The following is a 20,653-nucleotide window of genomic DNA, read 5'->3' on the forward strand; positions in this document are numbered from 1 at the left end:
ACAGCACAGTAATCAACTAGATGTGTGTTTCAAATGCCCACTGCCTATGCTGTATCTACCAATATGTATGCATATCCAATGAATAATTAATGCCCAATTCCGCAACTTATGCTTCCAGTTGAGGACTGCTGGTGGCTTAATTACACAGCTTACAGTGGTCAAGATTTTGGTTAGGCTCTAAAGCACATTTCACACGTTTGTTACAGACCCATAATACCACAAAGTGGTGATTTTATCTCCTCTCCTCAGCTATGTTCCCAGCACTGAGCTATAACATTGACAAGAGGCGCGTGCAGGAAGGCAATTCATTCATTTGCATCACTGCTTTCAGATACGGGCTCTGAAAAGGCCTGGAAGTTGTCTCTTTAAATCTCATTTTTTAACCGCTGCATTACTGCAGCTATAGATAAACTCATTTATCTTGATGTGGTGTACCAATTTCCATTCATTTCTTTACATGTAGTTGGCGGAACAGGCACCCAAATGTGAAATCAAACCAATGATGGTTCATGGTGTTTTTTAACTGTGTGAATAATATAGTGATTTTATTTTGTACCATGTTTATCAGGAACCAATATACCGGTAATTAAATTTAATAAAAGGATCGATTTAGACTGATGCATCCCAGCAGTTCCGTTTAGATGACTATCGGTGTTAGGCGTAGTGCACACCAAAAATCATGAACAGCTTTAGGCAAGAAAACACTTTGAAAAATCGCTCTGTTCAGCGCATTTTAGTTATTTTTCACTTTTCCTGTACTTTACATTGAGGCGTATTTGTCTCCAAAATGCTACAGGACCCGCGTTTGAGAAAAAAAAAAAAAATCACATAGCTCTGCTGTGTACAAGCCCATACAAAAACATTAGCCAGGCTCTTTTTACAGTGATTTTAAAAGCGCTCAGAAGTACTCTTGGTGCGCAGTTGTGCACCAGCCCTTAGTTGGTAGGAAACAGATAACATGAGATCATGCATTCAGGCTGCTTTCAGAGTGGGACGTTACAGGCGCAGGTTAGAGCAGCCTGTAACGCACCCCCACTGCCAGAGCCGCGTCTTCCACCAGGCACCAGCTTGGGGCCCCATTTAGGGTCTAAAGGGCCCCATCGCATCATGTAAAAAATTGTCTCTTATATGCCTGCAGTGCTGCAGCGCTGTGGCTAAGTGGCCCCATCAGCGTTCAGTCTGATCGTCTAGTTCTGCAGCAGTGCTGGTTTCCAGAGGTGAGCAGAGGCTGAGCGTCTACTGTTGTTATGATAGAGACGCTCAGCTCACTAGCCTGCAGACAGAGCTGGGACAAGGTCCTCCAGCACCCAAGGCTGAGACACCAAAGTGCGCCCCTCCATCCCTGCCACCCGAGCCATCAAACACTGATTGCTATTAGACTAAGAGGTGCCACAGGTCCCACAACCTCCCCAACACCTTAATATCTAGTTATCTGGCTTGCAGTCACTGCCATGTATCCCCTTTTCTTATTTCTTTCTGCTTCAAACACAATTAGGAATGACAGCTGAATGAATTCTGCGCCCCCTCCTACACTGCGCCCTGAGGCTGGAGCCTCTCCAGCCTATGCCTCGGCCCGGCCCTGCCTGCAGAGAGTCAGCATGTGCCCTGCTTCATGTGACTCATTCCAACTTGCCCGTCCCCTCCCTCCCAGGGCCAGAAAGGCCCGCGGGAGATGATGTATAAAACTATCCAGGTGCCTGTGGTGGGGTGTGGGGCAGCCACTGTAACTATCTGTCCCCGACTGGCCAGCATAAGCTCCGCTCCCTGACGGCCGAGACCACGCCCCTAAATAAATGAGGTAAACTATGCCCCTAAGTAAACTGACTTAGTGCGTTTCTGGTATGTTGAAGACCTGCCTGGAGGAAGCCCCTCCCCTCGCCTGGGACATCAGAGAAATAGACAGCTGCAGCAGTAAGTATGCCTCTATTTCCCTCTGTCCCACTAGCGCCAGTGACCTCCTCCCTCCCCCCACTAGCCCCAGTGACCTCCCTGCCCCCCACTAACCCCAGTGGCCTGCTACCTGCTTCCTACTAACCCCAGTGACCTCCTCCCTCCCCTTACTAGCACCAGTGACCTGCTACCTGCTTCCCACTAGCCCCAGTGATCTCCTTCCTCCCCCCACTAACCCCAGTGACCTCCTCCCTCCCCCCACTAACCCCAGTGACCTCCTCCCTCCCCTTACTAGCCCCAGTGACCGGCTACCTGCTTCTCACTAGCCCCAGTGATCTCCTCCCTCCCCCCACTAACCCCAGTGACCTCCTTCCTTTCCTCACTAACCCCAGTGACCTCCTCCCTCCCCCCACTAACCCCAATGACCTCCTCCCTCCCCTTACTAGCCCCAGTGACCTACTACCTGCTTCCCACTAGCCCCAGTGATCTCCTCCCTCCCCCACTAACCCCAGTGACCTGCTACCTGCTTCCCACTAACCCCAGTGACCTCCTCTCTCCCCCCACTAACCCCAGTGACCTCCTCCCTCCCCCCACTAACCCCAGTGACCTGGTACCTGCTTCCCACTAACCCTAGTGACCTCCTCCCTCCCCCCACTATCCCCAGTGACCTCCTCCCTCCCCCCACTAACCTCAGTGACCTGCTACCTGCTTCCCACTAGCCCCAGTGACCTCCTCCCTCCCCCCACTAACCCCAGTGACCTGCTACCCGCTTCCCACTAACCCCAGTGACCTCCTCCCTCCCCCCACTAACCCCAGTGACCTCCTCCCTCCCCCCACTAACCTGCTACCTGCTTCCCACTAACCCCAGTGACCTCCTCCCTCCCCCCACTAACCCCAGTGACCTCCTCCCTCCCCTTACTAGCTGCAGTGACCTCTGCCCTGCCCCCCACTAGCCCCAGTGACCTCCTCCCTCCCCCCACTAACCCCAGTGACCTCCTCCCTCCCCTTTCTAGCCCCAGTGACCTCCTCCCTCCCCCCACTAACCCCAGTGACCTGCTACATGCCTCCCACTAGCCCCAGTGACCTTTTCCCTCCCCGCACTAACCCCAGTGACCAGTCCCTCCTCCAGAATGAGGCAGGATCAGTGAGGCAGCCAGTCGACATAGTAGTGAAGTGAGTCCAGGCAGGCAGAAGTGTCAACATGAACCGAGGAATGAGTGTGTGTGTGTGTGTGTGTGTGTGTGTGTGTGTGTGTGTGTGTGTATATTATATCATATAGCATATTGGTGCTTCATAGGTCTTTTTTCCATGAGCAGCTGAAGGTCAGCTGCACCTGATCATCCAGGCACTTACTGGTATTGTTGCTCTTACCGAGTAGCTATGTATTTGTAGCTTCTCCGAATCAAAAGGGTGAGGGGGGGTTAACATACCCATGCGTCTGCCTCATTTGGTGGGTTTCATTCATGGCATATGTTGTGTACCATGTCAAGCTGGAAGGAGGAATTGTGGGGGGACGTGGTATACAACATATGCCATCAATGGAGCGCATCAGATGAGACGGCTGCATGGGTATGTTAACAGCTGTCTAATTTAAGTGCTAGCAACAATACTTGCTAGCACTCGGCACGTGCGGTGAACAGGAACACACCATCCTCGTCACCCCCTCCCCCCACTTAATTCAGTTCTATTATGATATATTGGGGGGGGGCGCTTTGCAGAGGGGGTTGAGGGGGGGGGGGGAAATCTGCTACTTTGCTTAGGGCCCCATTTGGCCTTAATCCGGCTCTGCCCACCGCACAGCAATGAAAAATCAATGGGCTGTTCACAGTGCCCACGTTGCGTTACATTGTAACGCAGCACGTCTACATAACGTACTGCATGCAGTACTTTACACGCGGCTAAGCCGCGTTAGACGGTTTGCACTTTGCACATGCTCAGTAGGTTTTTTTGGTTTTTTTCATTTTATGGGTGGAGAGGAGGCGGGGAGAGGCCGCTACGTAGCCAGGCACATGGCTACTTATTATTCACTGCACTTGCAGTGTTTACATCCTGGAACGGCCGCAGATAGCCAATCTGAGCTCCGCTCACGTGGTCTCCGCAGTGCCTCCGACAGAGCAGGCGCACCAAGAGCTGCTTGTAACGCGGCTCTTGGTAGCGTCCTGCTCCAACACCACCAGGCGTTGCGTTAGGGGCACGTTATGTGCCCTATAACATCCCCTAAACGCAACCTCCTGGTGTGTAAGTAGCCTTAAACAGTGGTTTGTGGCTATCTACATAATTTTCCACTTCCTTTGTTTTCAACTTCTGCTAACGATCCCATTTGTATATGTTTTTTGCGCATTCATTGACTTTAAATCTGCCATGTTACTGTCAGACTCAAACATCGTACATTTGTCACGTTGTCGGCAATGGTTCAGCTACTAACAGTGTTGGTCTAGTGTGTTTTATGAAGTTTTAAGCATATATGGCCATTTTATTTGTAAAACAAAACAAAACAAAACAAAAAGAAGAAGAGGCAAATTTTCTTGTTTAGAAAATGTACAAATGTTTTTACAAAATACATTTTAGCTCTAAACTTAATAAATGTGTTAGGGGTTAAAGAGAACCAGAGACGAAGCACCCTCATGTATTTTATTACATTTATCAGTGGGAACATGACAGTAAACACCTACCCTGCTTTTAGTTTAAATCTTCTCTGCTTAATCTGTCTATAATCAGCTGTGATAAGAATCCCTGACTGAGTCATTTGAGGTTTGACCTGGAATCTTTATAGAGGAGTCACTCTTTTGTGGAGTCTTTTCAAGCCCAAGCCTTCCCCCTCCTGGATCAGATTTCCTGCTTTACATACTGAGAGCTCTGATGACATAGGAGGGGCTGCTGCTGCAGGAAAAATCTCTGAAACAGACAAGTGTGGCTGTGTGATCTGTGTGCTCTGTCTGTGCAGCCAGTAATCATCTACTGTATGCAGTTTCATTACTATGAGAGACACTTCCTACAGGCAGCCACACAGCATACCAGAATATGAAGTTGAAAGCACACAGATGAAATTCTGCAGCAGCAGCCCTGCTTGTCTATAGTCTCAGAGGCTAGACAGCACATCCAGAACACCTCATAGCCTGGAAGCCGGCAGCCATATTGGATATTTCCTGGAGCAATAATGGATAAAAAGCACTCAAAAAGGCACACCAGAGTGGCAAAATAATCGGGTAGAGCATTTATTCTTTACAAGCTATCAACTGATATGTTTATTTTGTGTGAATCGTTCATCTCTGGTTCCCTTTAAGCAAATGAAGATCACTACATTTTCCCTCTAAAAGGTGACTCCCATGGATTTGGTCAGTTATTTCTTAATCAATTTACTACCAAGAACAGTTTTAATACAGTGTAAAGATTACGTTTCTCTGCCAAAGCATCATATTTCATGTGAACTCAGTTCCTGCCAGCTACCAAGCCCACAAGGATTCTTATTGGTCCAGATATGTTGACCATCAGAAAGGCCCCAACAGGAGATGCAAAGATGCTTAAATGAACTCTGTCAAACCATGTGTTCTAAAATCACAATGTACAAATAATGTCTAAGTAGCTGTGTAAACATTTTCCTACTTTTCATGTTAAATATCAAGAGGCAAAAGCTTTAATTCATTGTATGTAGATTTTAGCTACGTTTGGAATGTCTCATTTGAAGAGGTATGAATCTGTAAGAATCTGCAACCTGACATGCTAAGAACAGTGCAATATTATTGAAGAAGATTACCTGACAGGCTTTGTTTTCATATACCAGGACGGACGGACGCACGCACACACAAAATTACAGATGTCTATGTTGCACATAAGATACATTTCCTCTGCTCTCTGTGAGAGAAAGCTCTGCCTGTCTCTGACTGAGCTCTGAGCTCTCTGCACTCATAGGCCTAGTGCACACCAAAGCGGTTCGGCTGCGTTTTGCGATCCGCTTGCGGATGTGGAAACGCTTGGGTAATGTATTTCAATGGGCTGGTGCACACCAGAGCGGGAGGCGTTTTGCTGAAACGCATACTCCCGGGCTGCAGATTTTGGATTGCGGAGGCGTTTCTGCCTCCAATGTAAAGTATAGGAAAAACGCAAACCGCTCTGAAAAACGGCAGTTCAGAGCGGTTTTGCAGGCGTTTTTTGTTACAGAAGCTGTTCAGTAACAGCTTTACTGTAACAATATAAGAAATCTACTGCACGAAAAGCGCTTCCCAAAACCGCAAAATGCTCGGTGAAACGCTACAGAAAAATAAGGAAAAGCTTTCCAAAATCTGCTAGCATTTTGTGGATCTGCTAGCGGGTTTTGGTGTGCACCAGGCCATAGAGTTAATGATGCACTGTGAAGGGAACCCCCTCATGGCCGAGTCTGACGTCAGAATTTCAGCAGACTGCCCTCAGAAAAGAGGTTTTTTTCCTATCTGCCCTATCTCAATTGAAAAAAACATGTCACTCGACAGTGTCCTTTTAAGCAGATGCATCCATCCAAACCAATATTGTGGGGATTAAAAAAAACGTGTGTGTGTGTGTGTGTGTGCGTGCGTGCGTGCGTGCAGGTGAGTGTGAGTGTGTGTGTGCGTGTGTGTGCAGGTGAGAGTGAGTGTGTGTGTGTGTGTGTGTGTGTGTGTGTGTGTGTGTGTGTGTGTGTGTGTGTGTGTGTGTGTGTGTGTGTGTGTGCAGGTGAGTGTGAGTGTGAGTGTGTGTGTGCAGGTGTGCGTGCACGCGCGCGTGTGTGTGTGTGTGTGCGTGTGTAGTGAGTGTGTGTGTGTGTGTGTGTGTGTGATTATTTTATTGGGGTGCTTTTTAGCCCTTGTGAGGTTATGTATAGATAATGTAGTTCAAACCTTTGAATATCTGAGAGCTTTGATGAATGAAGTTGTACTTCCATTGCTGACTGAAAGCTGTAGGGACAGTTATAGAGTTGTGATGTGCTGATCTTGATGAATAATGTCATCAGCACAGTTCAACATGTCTAGGCTGGTGGCTATGGCAGGATGCCCAGAGCATGGCAGATAATGTACCTTGATCTGTCCACTTCCTAAATCTCTAACTCAAATGATCAATAGTGCTCCTGTCCACTGCACAACTTCCAGACACCGCACACAAACGATGGTTCACTACCGTTTCTTTCTCATCAGCCAAGAATTCAATTATAGCTTGTTGCTTGCAACAACAGCCATTCACAGACTACACTTAAATGATTCACCACAGTGACACTATCTTGTGGAATGATTCACAATTTCATACTCAAACAGCAAATTTAAAATGCAAAAAGTGTTGTTTTTTTTGTAATGTGGTAGGAAACTCATATCTCAGGTCTAAAACATAACACACAACATAACACATAACACAACATAACACAAAATAAAAACAATATATAGCAGTTACATTTCACTCAGAAGCGAATTTATAAGATTGGTTGAGGTGAACAGATAGTGTTATACTGTATGGCTCTGTTCCCACTTGTTATGGACCATGTGCGGCCATTAGGAACCGACGGTGTGCCATGGTCCGGCTATAGTCCATGGCAGATGCACTCCCCCATATGCTATATGGGTGAATGCATCTGCCTGCCTTGGATTATCGTGGACTGCGCAGAGGTGCAGTCCACTTACTGCATCAGATCCCGTGGATCCATTGCAGCATGACAAGTGTAAAAAATAGGAGACGTTCACTGTGGAGCGGAGAACTGACAAAAAATGTATGTTCCACTGCTTAAGTGAGGACAGAGCTTATTTGTAGGAGGGTGTGTAAGGGGGGAGCAGAGAACTTTCTCTGCTTTGTTTTCATGGCAATTACTTAAAGAAACACCATCAGTTACACTTTTTTTTTTAACCTGGGAATGAGAGAGTTCATAAAGTGCTGGTAAATAATGATGTACACAATTCACTTGCGTATCTCTTGTTTACTGTATCAAATTCCTTTTGCTCTCAACTGACTGCAAGTCTGCTCAAATCTGACGGCAGAGTGAACCATGAGGGGAGGGGAAATTCCCTCACAGTGCATCTGTTACCCCTGTGTGTGAGAGAAAGCTCTCAGCAGCTGCAGTTGCCTATATTCTGTGTCTATTCTGAACTGGAAATGTAACTTGTTATATTTGTAATTGTCTGTGACACCACAGCTTTTCATACTTTTTTTGCTTTCAGAGAAAAAAATACTCTGTATTCTGATATGTAAAAAAACAACAACAACATTGGCTGTGCATTGAAGCAGACACCCCTTTTGAGAATGATTTGTTTCAATAGAGCTAAATTCTACACACAATGCATTTGCCTGATATTTAACATGAAAAGTAGGAAAACGTTTACACAGCTACTTAGACATTATTTGTACATTGTTATTTTAGAACACTTGGTTTAATAGTGTTCCTTTAATTACAAGACAATTTGATAACTTATCCTGAAACCTACAATGTTATCAATTAGCTTCAGTGAAATGGAAATTGCTTTCTAGTGACTTTATAGAGTTTTTTTTTTTTTTTTTTTTTTTTGTAGGAGAGTTCACAGTACTCAGTTGTGTTGCAGAATAATTCTGCATGTCAACTCACTGCCCAAACTATTCTATGGAGAGGTTTACAGTACCATGTTATAAATTATCACTTTATTCTAACTTGCTACATGCAGGCTTTGTATTGAAATTTATATCCAGTCTGCATTGCAGTTCACACTCCTTATAATGCAATGGGCCAATGTGAATCCAGCCTTAGGTAGTGTTTAATGTTTTAAAGCATAGATGCCATTTTGAGTTTCATACCAGTTTAATGTATTGTGTGTATATTCAGATGTATACAGCATTTAGTATAAATGTATAGTATGTACTCTTTATATACTGAGTGATTATCTGTTAGTCTTTGTTGGTGTGTAATTTTGGCTTCATTTCTAGAGCTATCAGTCCTCTGATGCTTATTCACATTAAATTAATAGCCAGTACATATTTTGTACTCTTAACTAATATAAGACAAAAAATGAAGTTGAAATAGTATTCGGTGAAATAACCATGTAAGTTCCCTGATGGCTTGAAAAAAAACCACAAGAAACCGAGAGCCCAATATGGTGTAGTATTTCAATCAGTAGTGGTATTATATAAGAAACACAATGGTTATACTCACAAACATGGGTTGCCACAAAGGCAACCACTGGAAAGGCAGATGGGGAAAATTATGACCTGACCCCACTCAGGTATTAATCACACAGAGGGGCTCAGCCACGCTACAGACCCGACATTGTATCCTCCAATCTATTGTCTGATGAAGCGGGATGAAGCGTTGCACTTTTGGAGTTTCTAATAAGTGTTACTGTGATTTATAGTAACGTCTCATAGTCCGGTTCTTTTTCTACAAGAAAGGTAAGTCCACCAAAATCCCCCTTTTAAACGGATTTTAAACATTTTTATCCTTGTTGGCGCCTCTGTTTTACATATCTGCATAGTTCCCTGATGGTTATTGCATATGCACAATTCACTCTGATTATGAAACAATACTAGCAGTGAGCCACCCACACCGATTTACTAATATATGACTAAACTTAATGCTCTCTATGTACATTACGACAAATTACTTTATTATGCCTGATTATGCTGTTAGAGTAATATATTTTGCCGCCGAGTCCTTTAACTGTATTATGCTTGTTAAAATTATGTTGAGTTTATGAAAAATGTAAAACTAATGTCAACTAAAAAAATCAAACTTAGCTTTAGCTAATTCACAGTTGAGACAATTTGCAATACATCTTTAAGAATTATACGATGTTATGTGCATATGCATTATAGGAATGTTGCGTTTTCCCATCAGGCAGTCACCACACTGCAGGGTAAGGACACTAAGCAATACAGGTACTCAGATTTTTCCAGACAGTACAAGGTGAACTGAAGCATACATTAAGCACTTGTTCATGCTGTTAACTGAAACATGGATATACGGTAGCTACAGGCAACTACTCCACTTTTTCTCAAACTTTTTGCATTTGTCTTAATTAATCAGACACCGTGGTAGAGGAGTATCCGCCTTTGCAAGCAAACCAATTGCTAAGCTGTTTCTATGCATAGGCCATTAAGGCAAAGACTCAAACATACAAGGCACAATCAGGCAGTCTGCAATACACAGCACAGTACATTCTAGCTTTCTAGCATCTTCTTGATGAACTGATTCTTTCCAAGACCATTTATAGTGTATTTCAGTACGGCAGCTTCTCATGTGGTGCAACTCTTGGCCTCAGCTATTTTCATTTACAAAGCATAATACATCTGGCCTCTTCCGTTCTGTTTCCATCTATGTACAGTTGTGTTCAAAATGATTCAACCCCCACTGAAATTGAGTGTTTTTGCCAGTTTGTCATTGATTTTGATCATTTCAGTCATCTTGTTTACAATTAAATCAAGGAGGCACTTGTAAGTCAGACAAATATAACATAACATTTATAATGAAATAACCACAAATGTCTTTTCTGTGCTCACAACATTATCAGTTTTATTCAACCCCCAAGTGACATTCATTCCTAGTACTTAGTACAACATCCTTTTCCAGTTATAACAGCTTTTAAACGTGAAGCATAGCTTGACACAACTGTCTTGCAGCGATCTACGGGTATCTTAGCCCATTCTTCATGGGCAAAAGCCTCCAGTTCAGTCACATTCTTAGGCCACCAGAGGTTCTCAATCGGATTTAAGTCTGGTGACTGCGATGGCCACTCCAAAATGTTCCAGCCTTTAATCTGCAACCATGCTCTAGTGGACTTGGAGGTATGCTTGGGATCATTGTCCTGTTGAAAGGTCCAATGTCTCCCAAGCCTCAGGTTTGTAATGGACTGCATCACATTTTCATCCAATATCTCCTGGTACTGAAGAGAATTCATGGTACCTTGCACATGCGGACGCTTCCCTGTACCTGCAGAAGAAAAACAGCCCCAAAGCATGACTGACCCCCCGCCATGCTTCACAGTAGGCAAGGTGTTCTTTTCTTCATAGGCCTTGGTCTTCCTCCTCTAAACATAGCGTTGATCCATGGGCCCAAACAGTTCTAATTTTGTTTTATCAGTCCACAGAACACCACCACAAAAGTAGAGATGGCCCGAACCTCCGATTTTCTGTTCGCGAACCGGGTTCGTAAACTTCCGCAAAAGTTTGGTTTGCGCAAACTTTCGCGAACCGCAATAGACTTCAATGGGGAGGCGAACTTTGAAAACTAGAAACACTTATGCTGGCCAGAAAAGTGATGGAAAAGATGTTTCAAGGGGTCTAACACCTGGAGGGGGGGCATGGCGGAGTGGGATAGACGCCAAAAGTCCCGGGGAAAAATCTGGATTTGACGCAAAGCAGCGTTTTAAGGGCGGAAATCACATTGAATGCTAAATTGCAGTCCTAAAGTGCAACATCTTGCATGTGTATACATCAATCAGGGAGTGTAATTCGAGTACAGCTTCACACTGACACAACAAACTCACTGTGTAACCCACCGCAAACAGCTGTTTGTGTAGTGACGGCCGTGCTGGACTGGTGCGCACCATGGCAGGCCGTGGCTGTTTTCAAGCCCTTTTGGTCGCCAGGCTGTGGTAGCTCAATGATAGAACAACAGTGACTGTCAGGTAGGTATATGCAGTGAAGGGTATTATAATGTGCACGTGTCACACACAGACATGTACCAAACCGGCACATTGACACTGCGCTCACGTAGGTAGGTGGGTGCACTGAAGTGAACAACAGGTAGTAGGTATATGCAGTGATGGGTATTACAATGTGCACTTGTCACACACACCGGTAGTCACTGAATTTGCTGGGCCTGGCAGTGGCACACACAGTAGGAATTACCAAGGCTGTCTATGCAACACAAGTGTCAGTGGGACACACACACAAAAAAAAAAAATAGATCACAAGAACAAGATTAGCTCTCAAAAGAGCCGTTGAGGGGTGCTTTTTTAGCAACAATAATCAGCCAGGAGCAAGCTAACAAGCCTACAAGAGCCTGACTAAGCTTTCCCTATGAGAGTCTGCAGCAGCTATCCCTTCTCTAATTACTGCAGGCACACGAGTGAGTCCAATGCCTGACGCTGCCTGCTTTTTATAAAGGGGGTGGGGCTCCAGGGGGGAGTGTAGCCTAATTGGCTACAATGTGCCTGCTGACTGATGTAGAGGGTCAAAGTTGACCCTCATGATGCACTATGCAGGCGAACCGAATTTCCAGAAAAGTTTGCGGTTCTCCGCGATTGCGAACCCCGGAAGTTCGCCTAGAACCGTTCGCCCGTGAACCGTTCAGGCCATCTCTACGCAAAAGTTTTGGGATAGTGTTCTGTGGACTGATGAAACAAATTTAGAACTGTTTGGGCCCATCGATCAACGCTGTGTTTGGAGGAGGAAGAACAAGGCCTATGAAGAAAAGAACACCTTGCCTACTGTGAAGCATGGCGGTGGGTCAATCATGCTTTGGGGCTGTTTTGCTTCTGCAGGTACAGGGAAGCTTCAGCATGTGCAAGGTTCCATGAATTCTCTTCAGTACCAGGAGATATTGGATGAAAATGTGATGCAGTCCATCACAAACCTGAGGCTTGGGAGACGTTGGACCTTTCAACAGGACCATGATCCCAAGCATACCTCCAAGTCCACTAGAGCATAGTTGCAGATTGAAGGATGGAAGATTTTGGAGTGGCCATTGCAGTCACCAGACTTAAATCCAATTGAGAACCTTTGGTGGGACTTAAAGAAAGCAGTTGCAGCACGCAAGCCTATGAATGTGACTGAACTGGAGGCTTTTGCCCATGAAGAATGGGCTGAGGTACCCGTAGATCGCTGCAAGACACTTGTGTCAAGCTATGCTTCACGTTTAAAAGCGGTTATAACTTGAAAAGGATGTTGTACTAAGTACTAGGAATGAATGTCACTTGGGGGTTAAATAAAACTGATAATGTTGTGAGCACAGAAAAGACATTTGTGGTTATTTCATTATAAATGTTATGTTATATTTGTCTGACTTACAAGTGCTAAATCACATGCTCCCAAAAAGACACAATTTTAATATACTTCTGAAAAAGTTGAGGCACTGTGAAATACAATGGTACCCTTAATCACAGATCATACACATCGGGGTATGCAGCTAGGGTGAAGAGAGCCAGACAGCAGTTTGGATGGGGTGAGTTGCACATAGCTTCTATTGATATTGGTCCCCGTTTGATGTTTACTAGCGTCTCCTAGGTGATGAGACGCGTGGACATCATAGAGAGAGGTGGGCTGTAACGTGCCGCTCCATTGGTTAGAGTCAACACGTGGGTTGACATTTTGGAGGGGCGTGGCCTTGATCGCCGCTCGGATGCTGTGTGCGGCTCATCTTACCTGCGTGGGAGATCGGAGGTGTCTGCGGGAGAGCGGACTTAGATTATGTTATGCGGATATACATCCTTGTTGAAGGCCTTATACTGTAAGTTGATGCGGATGTTTGATCCGCGTATCTTATATGTTTACAATTGTAACCTATTTGAATAGGTGATAACCAATAGAATGTTTAGAATTAGTCATGTGGTGAGCTCTGTGAATATTAAGTAGGAGTTCCCCATCAGGTCCGCTTTTGGCTTTCTGTATAGTGATTGGCTGATCATCTGTATATATAGTGCACGTTACCCTGTATGCAGTTAATGCTGGGTGGCTTGAAGAAGGGCAGGAGCCCGAAACAGCTGACTGTTTCTGCTGATAGCATTATGTTTTAATCTTTTTTTGATAATAAAGATTTGAAAACGATTTGAAGATTGTGCGGACCTCAATCGTTTGCCTTGCTACACATACTCTGGCGGTACCCAGAGGGAAGGTCCAGCATCTAGCCCCTTTTCTTGGGGATTTGGCCGTTTGAGTGCGGTTCCACTACAAACAAGTATTTGTGAACCGCAAACACATTAAAACGCATCGCAAAACACATGAAAAATGCATCGCAAAAAAATCGCACACAACATTGATATAAAACATGACATAGAACGCAGTCTTTCACGTTATGGCATACATGAACCCAGCCTAAGACTCTTAACCCCATTACTGTACAGTCACTACAGTGGGGTGCAAAAGTTTGGGAAACCTTGTTAATCGTCATTATTTTCCAGTATAAATTTTTGGTTGTTACGATAAAAAATGTCAGTTAAAAATATCACATAGGAGAGACACACAGTGATATTTGAGAGGTGAAATTAAGTTTATTGGATTTACAGAAAGTGCTCAATAATTGTTTGAATCAAAGTCTGGTTGGACTCGATGGACATATGTCTTTTTTCAACCAAAATAACTATGTAACTATGTAAATTAGGTAGGTGCATAAGTTTGGGCACTGTTATTTTATTGATTCCAAAACCTTTAGAACTAATTATTGGAACGCAAATTGACTTGGTAAGCTCAGTGACCCCTGACCTACATACACAGGTGAATCCAATTTTGAGAAAGAGTATTAAGGGGGTCAGTTGTAAGTTTCCATCCTCTTTTAATTTTCTCTGAAGAGTAGCAACATGGGGGTCTCAAAACTACTCTCAAATGATCTGAAGACAAAGATTGTTTCCCATCATGGTTTAGGGGAAGGATACAGAAAGCTGTCTCAGAGATTTCAGCTGTTTCCACAGTTATGGAACATATTGAGGAAATGGAAGACCACAGGCTCAGTTCAAGTTAAGGTTCAAAGTGGCAGATTAAGAAAAATATTGGATAGACAGAAGCAACGATCAATGAGAACAGTCAGAATCAACCCTCAGACCAGCTCCAAAGACATACAACATCATCTTGCTGCAGATGAAGTCACTGTGCATCATTCAACCATTCAGCGCACTTTACACAAGGAGATGCTGTATGTGAGAGTGATGCAGAGGAAGCTTTTTCACCACCCACAGCACAAACAGAGCTGCTTGAGGTATGCTAAAGCAGATTTGGACAAGCCAGCTTCATTTTGGAATAAGGTGCTGTGGACTGATTAAACTACAATTGAGTTAATTGGGCATAGCAAGGGTGTTATGCATGGAGGAAAAAACAACACAGCATTCCAAGAAAAACACCTGCTACCTACAGTAAAATATGGTGGTTCCATCATGCTGTGGGGCTGTGTGGCCAGTGCAGGGACTGGGAATCTTGTAAAAGTTGAAAGATGCATGGATTACACTCAGTATCAGCAGATTCTGGAGACTAATATCCAGGAATTAGTGAGAAAGCTGAAGCTGCGCCAGGGCTGGATCTTTTAACAGGACAACAACCCTAAACATTTCTCAAAATCCACTAAGGCATTCATGCAGAGGAAAAAGTACAACATTCTTGAATGGCAATCTCAGTCCCCAGACCTGAATATAAATTGAAAATCTGTGGTGTGAGTTAAAGAGAGTTGTCCATGCTCGGAAGCCATCAATTCTGAATGAACTACAGATGTTTTGTAAAGAGGAATGGTCCAAAATACCTTCAACCAGAATCCAGACTCTCGTTGGAACCTACAGGGAGCGTTTAGAGGCTGCAATTTCTGCAAAAGGAGGATCTACTAAATATTGATTTCATTTTGTTTTTTTGTGGTGCCCAAATGTATGCATCTGCCTAATTTTGTTTAAACAATAATTGCATACTTTCTGTAAATCCAATAAACTTCATTTCACTTCTCAAATATCACTGTGTGTGTCTCCTATATGATATATTTAACTGACATTTTTTATTATAACAACCAACGATTCACATCCCACTGTATATCCAAGGCTGCTTTCACCTGTGTACTTTATTCCTGAGCCAGCAAAATGAGCAACCCTGTAATTAATTATAGAAGGTGGTATACAGTAATGTCTTTGTGTATGCATTGTGCATGTTAGCGATGTATTCAAATTATCTGTACACAGTAAAAAAAGAAAAATCTGTAAACAAAGCTGTACATTTATTTAGAGTAATTATTTTCACACAGGGTTCTTGTAATTCACTCTTTAAAAAAAAAAAAAAAAAAAAAAAAAGCGGGAAGAAAAAAAAAAACCAAAGAAATAAAATGAAAAAGCAGATACAATGATTATGTTTTGAAAGCTTTTTTCCTCCTCCAGTTAAAAAGAGGTGAGACGTTATTGGAAGCAATTTTAGCAGGTAAGAGCGTGCTCGCGGTATGTACAAATGCTCCATTATTACAGCGTAAATGGTGAGAGGCGGGCTAATATTACAATTTTCCAGCACTCTGCTTGAATTTGGGCTACTGTGCTTGTCCATTAGGCTAGTGCATTCAAACTAATGCTTCATTTGCTACCATTTCACAGAAAAATAACTATAGGATTCTGGAATATTCTATAGACTGCTGCAACTCCAATAGGAGAAGCACAACCGTTAATTTGGAAATCTAAACGTTCGGATTGTCTGCTGGCATGCAGATGAGTGCCCCTTTCTGAGCAATAGTTGCTTGGACATCAAAAGCAAATCTGTGCAATTTTGTTACATCTAGTCATCTGTTATTCCAATGTCCTCACTTTTCAGAAATTCAGAGTGCTTTTGACCACATGCCTCAATTGAAGCAATGTAGAAGTGTATTAACTTCACAGAAGAATAAGCAAGTTCTTCGTGTTCAACCTAATGATGTCATTCTGTCAATATGAGGCGAGCTGACTACTACCTGCTGTATAGATACGCACGGATAGGCTCTCCCGCGCAAATGCAACCCCTCCCCCCCCCCCCCCCCCACACACACACACACACACACACTTTTCACCTAAAAAATTGTCTAAAAAGACTATGAACCGATTGACCGACCAACCAGCCAACACCCCGTGACCCCCCCCCCCTTCCCCTGGGAGAGCATCAATTTGCAGCTTGTTGTCAGGTGCATAGTGAAAATATAAACATGCTTTTGCATGTATAGCTACCTGCCCTTGCTTGGGCTTGCTTACTGTAGTGTCCCATGCAGCTTCTGAACTGGCAACTAGAGCTCCAGGCTCACGGTCATGTGACCACAGTGAGCCTTGGAGCACAGGCCAAGCCCATTGTTCTCCCACACACCCCACCTGATCTGTCGTCCTACCATCGTCCTGCCTTCCTGTCCTCACTCAGTCTTGCTTCCTCTAGTGTTCCATACACATGCTAAGAATCAGGCATGTATACAATATCCCTAATGAGCTACTGGATAACAGGTATCATTTATATCTACCTGTCTGCACTCCAGCTTATTTCCTCTAGTGTCCCGTGGAGCTTCTGAACTGGCCACTAGAGCTCCAGGCTCACTGTCATGTGACCACAGTGAATCTGGAGCTCCAGTAGCCGGTTCAAAAAGCTGCATTGGACACTAGAGGAACAAGCCACAGTGAGAACAGGTAGCTATACATACAACAGTTTGCTCCGCAGCACACTCTGCATACGGGGCCCCCTGCACACATAACCTGTGAATAGGACGAGCCCCCACTTTACATCCAAACTGTAGATGATAAACAGTCTGCCTATTGGCGGTGATATACGGTTGTTTCCTCAAGAAAAGGTAATATTTTTTTAGATTTATTTTAGATGTCATTTAAACCTAAATTTGAGAATTCTGATAGTTATTTATGGTTAATTGAAAATTTGGATTCTTCCACACACGTATATTTGATTTAGAAACAACGACAACAAAAAAAGATCAAATAATTCATATATGAATTGGGATAAAAACAGAGGAAAAATATTCCTTTGGAATATGATTGGAAATTATGTGTACATGAAAAGCGTGCTTCCATCCATGGGATTATGTCCAAGATAAATACATGACACATAAATACATGAGAGAGCTCAGAGGGAAAAAGAAGATAGCTTTCATGTGAATAAACATTCAGTATTTACACACATAACTGCACTATTGCCACTAAAAGCCACAGCAATACCCACTTTGCGCTAAATGTGTCCACCCTACGACATTTGTTTACGGCCCCATTCTGCACCTGCGCAGTAGTACTGTGCAGGCATAGATCGCTTCCCGGCCACAGGATCGCGGCGATGCATGCGGCCAGACAACGCATGCGCAGTGCGCCCCAACTGGCCAAACTAACGGGGCTTCTACTGGGAGACCTAGGAGGCGGAGGAAGACGGAGTGAGAGTGATCGGAGCGACGGGGGGGGGGGGGGGAGGAGGAGGAAGCCCTAGGTATGTTTACAACTTTTACGTTTTCATCTCAGGTTTCCTTTATCCATTACACTATCCAGCCACAAAAGCACTAGTTGGATGTCCAGAGTGAACTGAAGTGAATCCAAGGGTTCTTTCACACTGTGCATGTAGAGGGACACAGTATGAAAGGACCCTGAGTGTAAGTTGAAAGAAGTGCAAAAAAAAAGTGAGGAGCTGGTAACCCAGTAACGGCCCTGTGGTGCACAAGTGTCATACCACAGCTCTATGGGCTCTGGGTCATTAAGGATTTCTCCCCAGCAAATTCATTTCGACGATTTTTGAATTCAAACAAATGTAGGGCCTTTTCCAGCAGCTTACGTGGCATTCTATTTGGGCGGCTACTTGACAGCAAACCATCAAAACACATTGCTAACTGTGGCATCACACTTACGGCCCAGGTATGGGCAGTTCCATCATTGTTTGCACATGCAGCTTATACCATCTTTCACATTTGGGTGCCTTCCTTGACATTTGTTGTTCAATAATGATCCTGTAGCCAATCATTAATGCAAATCTTTCTAAGCACTTTTTAATTCCTTGTTATTTGTGAAACAATGCTGTCCTGTTACAGTATGGTTGATGCTATGCAAATTTTCACTACAAATTTATGCAGCTTGAAAATGGCCCAATGGAATGAAGCTGAGGTGTGATTCGATTGGTCCATTTGCAAGCTGCAAAATTTCCATACAAAACTAGTGTAATTGTGCATCAACTTTAAATCATTTGCATCTCAATGACTATCACTAGCAGGCAATACATTTCCATAAAACAAAACAAAACACAGTTGAGTTGATAATACTATCTTTTACTTCTCCCATGGTAAATTATATCCTTTACTCTTAATCTGTGTATTATTTTTTTATCCTGCCTTGTTCTTTGATATGAATTACTAAAGAGACACCTACATAAATTCTATTTAAATATACAATCGGGATTATGTATTTTAAAATGTAATTCTCTACAATCTGACTTATTTTAATAGAAAACAAGGAATAGTGATGTCGCCAACCTCCGATTTTCGGCGGAAAGTTCGGTTCGCGAAAAAGTTCGCGAACTGCAATAGACTTCAATGGGGAGGCGAACTTAAAAATTTTGAAAATTTTCTACTGGCTGGAAAAATGATAGAAAACATGTTTCAAATGTTCTAATACCTGGACCTCCACCCTCCTCCCCTTCTACCTATTCCCTCCTCCCTCCTACTGGAGGGAGGAGGGTCTCATCTGCCAGGGAATTCCAGTATTTCAAAAGCCAGCTTACATACCGTGGCTGGGGATTGAACCCAGGTCTCAGTGTATGGTAGGTAACTAACATATTCATTATACCACCAACACTACTAGCTGAAACTAGCCTAGCAGTAAGCCAGCACCTATTCAGTAGGAGACCTTAGGCAAGTCTTCCTAACACTGCTACTGCCTATAGAGCGTGCCCTAGTGGCTGCAGCTCTGGCGCTTTGAGTCTGCCAGGAGAAAAGCGTGATATAAATGTTATTTGTCTTGTCTAATTTTTCTTTTGGATTGAGCATAAATGGTACATGCTAGGCTAGTTTCAGCTAGTAGTGTTGGTGGTATAATGGATATGTTAGTTACCTACCATACACTGAGACATGGGTTCAATCCCCAGCCACGGTATGTAAGCTGGCTTTTGAAATACTGGAATTCCCTGGCAGATGAGACCCTCCTCCCTCCGGTAGGGGGTAGAAGGGAGGTGGGAGGAGAAGCCTACAAGAGGCTAATTAAACTCTCCCTTGCAGAGTGTGTGTAGCAGCTGTCCCTTAACTAATTAGTGTAGGCAGACGAGTGAGTCAAATGGCTCAAGGACCTTGCCTTGTATAAGGGGGTGGGGGGTGGGGCTCCACCAGTGAGTGCAGTCTGATTGGCAACAACGTGCCTGCTGACTGTGATGTAGAGGGTCAAAGTGTTGCTCAATAGAGCATTATGGGGCAAATCGAACTTCCGGGAAAGTTCGCCTTTGGCAAGCGAACGCGAACCTCCGAAGTTCGCCGGGAACCGTTCACGGCGAACCGTTCGGGACATCTCTAACAAGGAAATACATTTCTCTTTGTAAGCCACCAAGCTGCCAGTGTAGAGAAATTCGCAAACATTTTTAATGACTTTATTTTTTTTATTTTCAATTGACACCAGGAAGAAAACATGTTTCTCCAATGTCTATACTCTAAAACTGATAGGAGACCCCAACCAAATGACAGCATACTTAGTAACTCACATAATACTGGAAAATCACTAAAAATATATCCAGTAGGGTTGCAACGGTATGAAATATGACAACAGTCTCAAAAAATATCACGGTATGACGGTATCACAGTATACGGTATAACACAATTATTGCCTTGTCGCTCATCTTTCGGGGGGCCACGCTCACTGACCGGGGGACAACGGGAAGTCTCAATTGAATCCTGAGGCTTCCCTCTCTTACGGTAAGTATCTGATTTTGTACCCGAGCTTTGGCTCGAGTACACTTTAAAGTTAAAGTATGTTACGGCCAGAACCCCAAAACTTTGGAAACTGGCTGGCCAGCTATTGGATGCCCCCAGTATAGGTTAGCCTGGTAGGTATCTCCAGTATAGGTAGCCAGTATAGTTATAGGTTCCCCCAGTCAGTATAGGTGCCTGCAGTGTAGGTAGCTAGTATAGTTGCCTCCAGTGTAGGTCGCTAGT

At 43.8% G+C, this 20,653-nt stretch overlaps 1 long non-coding RNA gene across 1 annotated transcript in view; it reads right to left on the reverse strand.

The window, feature by feature from the left end:
• Positions 1 to 20,653, reverse strand: part of LOC137563938 (uncharacterized) — an 83,377-nt gene that overhangs the window by 53,901 nt on the left and 8,823 nt on the right. The gene's annotated exons all lie outside the window — the stretch shown is intronic.

The sequence above is a fragment of the Hyperolius riggenbachi genome, chromosome 3 (assembly GCF_040937935.1).
Source record: "Hyperolius riggenbachi isolate aHypRig1 chromosome 3, aHypRig1.pri, whole genome shotgun sequence".
Lineage (NCBI taxonomy): Eukaryota > Metazoa > Chordata > Amphibia > Anura > Hyperoliidae > Hyperolius > Hyperolius riggenbachi.